This window comes from Pimephales promelas (assembly GCF_988280905.1).
Source record: "Pimephales promelas chromosome 3 unlocalized genomic scaffold, fPimPro1.hap1.1 SUPER_3_unloc_1, whole genome shotgun sequence".
NCBI lineage: Eukaryota > Metazoa > Chordata > Actinopteri > Cypriniformes > Leuciscidae > Pimephales > Pimephales promelas.
The window spans coordinates 497,501-500,000 of NW_028297295.1; the positions used below are offsets into that span (position 1 = coordinate 497,501).

The 2,500-nt window shown below is 46.8% G+C and overlaps 12 non-coding genes across 12 annotated transcripts in view; all 12 read right to left on the bottom strand.

Annotated features, from left to right (window-relative positions):
* Nucleotides 1–78: 78 nt before the first annotated feature.
* LOC148964113 (5S ribosomal RNA) lies at nt 79–197 on the bottom strand. The gene has a single exon (XR_016152363.1). It is a non-coding gene; the product is annotated as a 5S ribosomal RNA (ribosomal RNA).
* A 92-nt stretch (nt 198–289) lies between these two features.
* LOC148964114 (5S ribosomal RNA) lies at nt 290–408 on the bottom strand. The gene has a single exon (XR_016152364.1). It is a non-coding gene; the product is annotated as a 5S ribosomal RNA (ribosomal RNA).
* A 172-nt stretch (nt 409–580) lies between these two features.
* On the bottom strand, nt 581–699 carry LOC148964115 (5S ribosomal RNA). The gene has a single exon (XR_016152366.1). It is a non-coding gene; the product is annotated as a 5S ribosomal RNA (ribosomal RNA).
* Nucleotides 700–791: 92 nt separating this feature from the next.
* On the bottom strand, nt 792–910 carry LOC148964116 (5S ribosomal RNA). Its single transcript, XR_016152367.1, has one exon. It is a non-coding gene; the product is annotated as a 5S ribosomal RNA (ribosomal RNA).
* A 92-nt stretch (nt 911–1,002) lies between these two features.
* LOC148964117 (5S ribosomal RNA) lies at nt 1,003–1,121 on the bottom strand. Its single transcript, XR_016152368.1, has one exon. It is a non-coding gene; the product is annotated as a 5S ribosomal RNA (ribosomal RNA).
* Nucleotides 1,122–1,213: 92 nt separating this feature from the next.
* On the bottom strand, nt 1,214–1,332 carry LOC148964118 (5S ribosomal RNA). The gene has a single exon (XR_016152369.1). It is a non-coding gene; the product is annotated as a 5S ribosomal RNA (ribosomal RNA).
* Nucleotides 1,333–1,424: 92 nt separating this feature from the next.
* On the bottom strand, nt 1,425–1,543 carry LOC148964119 (5S ribosomal RNA). Its single transcript, XR_016153265.1, has one exon. It is a non-coding gene; the product is annotated as a 5S ribosomal RNA (ribosomal RNA).
* Nucleotides 1,544–1,635: 92 nt separating this feature from the next.
* On the bottom strand, nt 1,636–1,754 carry LOC148964120 (5S ribosomal RNA). The gene has a single exon (XR_016152370.1). It is a non-coding gene; the product is annotated as a 5S ribosomal RNA (ribosomal RNA).
* A 92-nt stretch (nt 1,755–1,846) lies between these two features.
* LOC148964121 (5S ribosomal RNA) lies at nt 1,847–1,965 on the bottom strand. Its single transcript, XR_016152371.1, has one exon. It is a non-coding gene; the product is annotated as a 5S ribosomal RNA (ribosomal RNA).
* Nucleotides 1,966–2,057: 92 nt separating this feature from the next.
* On the bottom strand, nt 2,058–2,176 carry LOC148964122 (5S ribosomal RNA). The gene has a single exon (XR_016152372.1). It is a non-coding gene; the product is annotated as a 5S ribosomal RNA (ribosomal RNA).
* A 92-nt stretch (nt 2,177–2,268) lies between these two features.
* On the bottom strand, nt 2,269–2,387 carry LOC148964123 (5S ribosomal RNA). The gene has a single exon (XR_016152373.1). It is a non-coding gene; the product is annotated as a 5S ribosomal RNA (ribosomal RNA).
* Nucleotides 2,388–2,479: 92 nt separating this feature from the next.
* The window catches only part of LOC148964124 (5S ribosomal RNA), a 119-nt gene continuing 98 nt past the window's right edge, over nt 2,480–2,500 (bottom strand). The window contains exon 1 of the ribosomal RNA XR_016152374.1: nt 2,480–2,500. This exon is cut by the window's right edge and continues 98 nt beyond it. This is a non-coding gene — a ribosomal RNA (5S ribosomal RNA).

Genomic DNA, 2,500 nt, shown 5'->3' on the forward strand with positions numbered 1-2,500 from the left:
AAATTGGGCTTTTTGAATGGTTAGAACATTAGGGTAGTAAACCATATAAAGCTTACTAGGTCTCCCATCCAACAATAAAGCTTACAGCACCTGGTATTCCCAGGCGGTCTCCCATCCAAGTACTAACCAGGCCCGACCCTGCTTAGCTTCCGAGATCAGACGAGTTCGGGCGTTCTCAAGGTGGTATGGCCGTAAGCAAAATCTGCTGCCAAAATTGGGCTATTTGAATGGTTAGAACATTAGGGTAGTAAACCATATAAAGCTTACTAGGTCTCCCATCCAACAATAAAGCTTACAGCACCTGGTATTCCCAGGCGGTCTCCCATCCAAGTACTAACCAGGCCCGACCCTGCTTAGCTTCCGAGATCAGACGAGTTCGGGCGTTCTCAAGGTGGTATGGCCGTAAGCGAAATCTGCTGCCAAAATTGGGCTATTTGAAGAAAAAAAAAAGAGACTCTTTCAGGCTTTCTGAAGAAACTCAGAGACGATTTCAGGCATTTTGAGGGGGAAAAAAGACAATTTAGGATTTTTGAACCATTTCATTGACTCTTATTTTTTTTTTTTTTTTTTTAAACAATAAAGCTTACAGCACCTGGTATTCCCAGGCGGTCTCCCATCCAAGTACTAACCAGGCCCGACCCTGCTTAGCTTCCGAGATCAGACGAGTTCGGGCGTTCTCAAGGTGGTATGGCCGTAAGCAAAATCTGCTGCCAAAATTGGGCTATTTGAATGGTTAGAACATTAGGGTAGTAAACCATATAAAGCTTACTAGGTCTCCCATCCAACAATAAAGCTTACAGCACCTGGTATTCCCAGGCGGTCTCCCATCCAAGTACTAACCAGGCCCGACCCTGCTTAGCTTCCGAGATCAGACGAGTTCGGGCGTTCTCAAGGTGGTATGGCCGTAAGCAAAATCTGCTGCCAAAATTGGGCTATTTGAATGGTTAGAACATTAGGGTAGTAAACCATATAAAGCTTACTAGGTCTCCCATCCAACAATAAAGCTTACAGCACCTGGTATTCCCAGGCGGTCTCCCATCCAAGTACTAACCAGGCCCGACCCTGCTTAGCTTCCGAGATCAGACGAGTTCGGGCGTTCTCAAGGTGGTATGGCCGTAAGCAAAATCTGCTGCCAAAATTGGGCTTTTTGAATGGTTAGAACATTAGGGTAGTAAACCATATAAAGCTTACTAGGTCTCCCATCCAACAATAAAGCTTACAGCACCTGGTATTCCCAGGCGGTCTCCCATCCAAGTACTAACCAGGCCCGACCCTGCTTAGCTTCCGAGATCAGACGAGTTCGGGCGTTCTCAAGGTGGTATGGCCGTAAGCAAAATCTGCTGCCAAAATTGGGCTATTTGAATGGTTAGAACATTAGGGTAGTAAACCATATAAAGCTTACTAGGTGTCCCATCCAACAATAAAGCTTACAGCACCTGGTATTCCCAGGCGGTCTCCCATCCAAGTACTAACCAGGCCCGACCCTGCTTTGCTTCCGAGATCAGACGAGTTCGGGCGTTCTCAAGGTGGTATGGCCGTAAGCAAAATCTGCTGCCAAAATTGGGCTATTTGAATGGTTAGAACATTAGGGTAGTAAACCATATAAAGCTTACTAGGTCTCCCATCCAACAATAAAGCTTACAGCACCTGGTATTCCCAGGCGGTCTCCCATCCAAGTACTAACCAGGCCCGACCCTGCTTAGCTTCCGAGATCAGACGAGTTCGGGCGTTCTCAAGGTGGTATGGCCGTAAGCGAAATCTGCTGCCAAAATTGGGCTATTTGAATGGTTAGAACATTAGGGTAGTAAACCATATAAAGCTTACTAGGTCTCCCATCCAACAATAAAGCTTACAGCACCTGGTATTCCCAGGCGGTCTCCCATCCAAGTACTAACCAGGCCCGACCCTGCTTAGCTTCCGAGATCAGACGAGTTCGGGCGTTCTCAAGGTGGTATGGCCGTAAGCGAAATCTGCTGCCAAAATTGGGCTTTTTGAATGGTTAGAACATTAGGGTAGTAAACCATATAAAGCTTACTAGGTCTCCCATCCAACAATAAAGCTTACAGCACCTGGTATTCCCAGGCGGTCTCCCATCCAAGTACTAACCAGGCCCGACCCTGCTTAGCTTCCGAGATCAGACGAGTTCGGGCGTTCTCAAGGTGGTATGGCCGTAAGCAAAATCTGCTGCCAAAATTGGGCTTTTTGAATGGTTAGAACATTAGGGTAGTAAACCATATAAAGCTTACTAGGTCTCCCATCCAACAATAAAGCTTACAGCACCTGGTATTCCCAGGCGGTCTCCCATCCAAGTACTAACCAGGCCCGACCCTGCTTAGCTTCCGAGATCAGACGAGTTCGGGCGTTCTCAAGGTGGTATGGCCGTAAGCAAAATCTGCTGCCAAAATTGGGCTATTTGAATGGTTAGAACATTAGGGTAGTAAACCATATAAAGCTTACTAGGTCTCCCATCCAACAATAAAGCTTACAGCACCTGGTATTC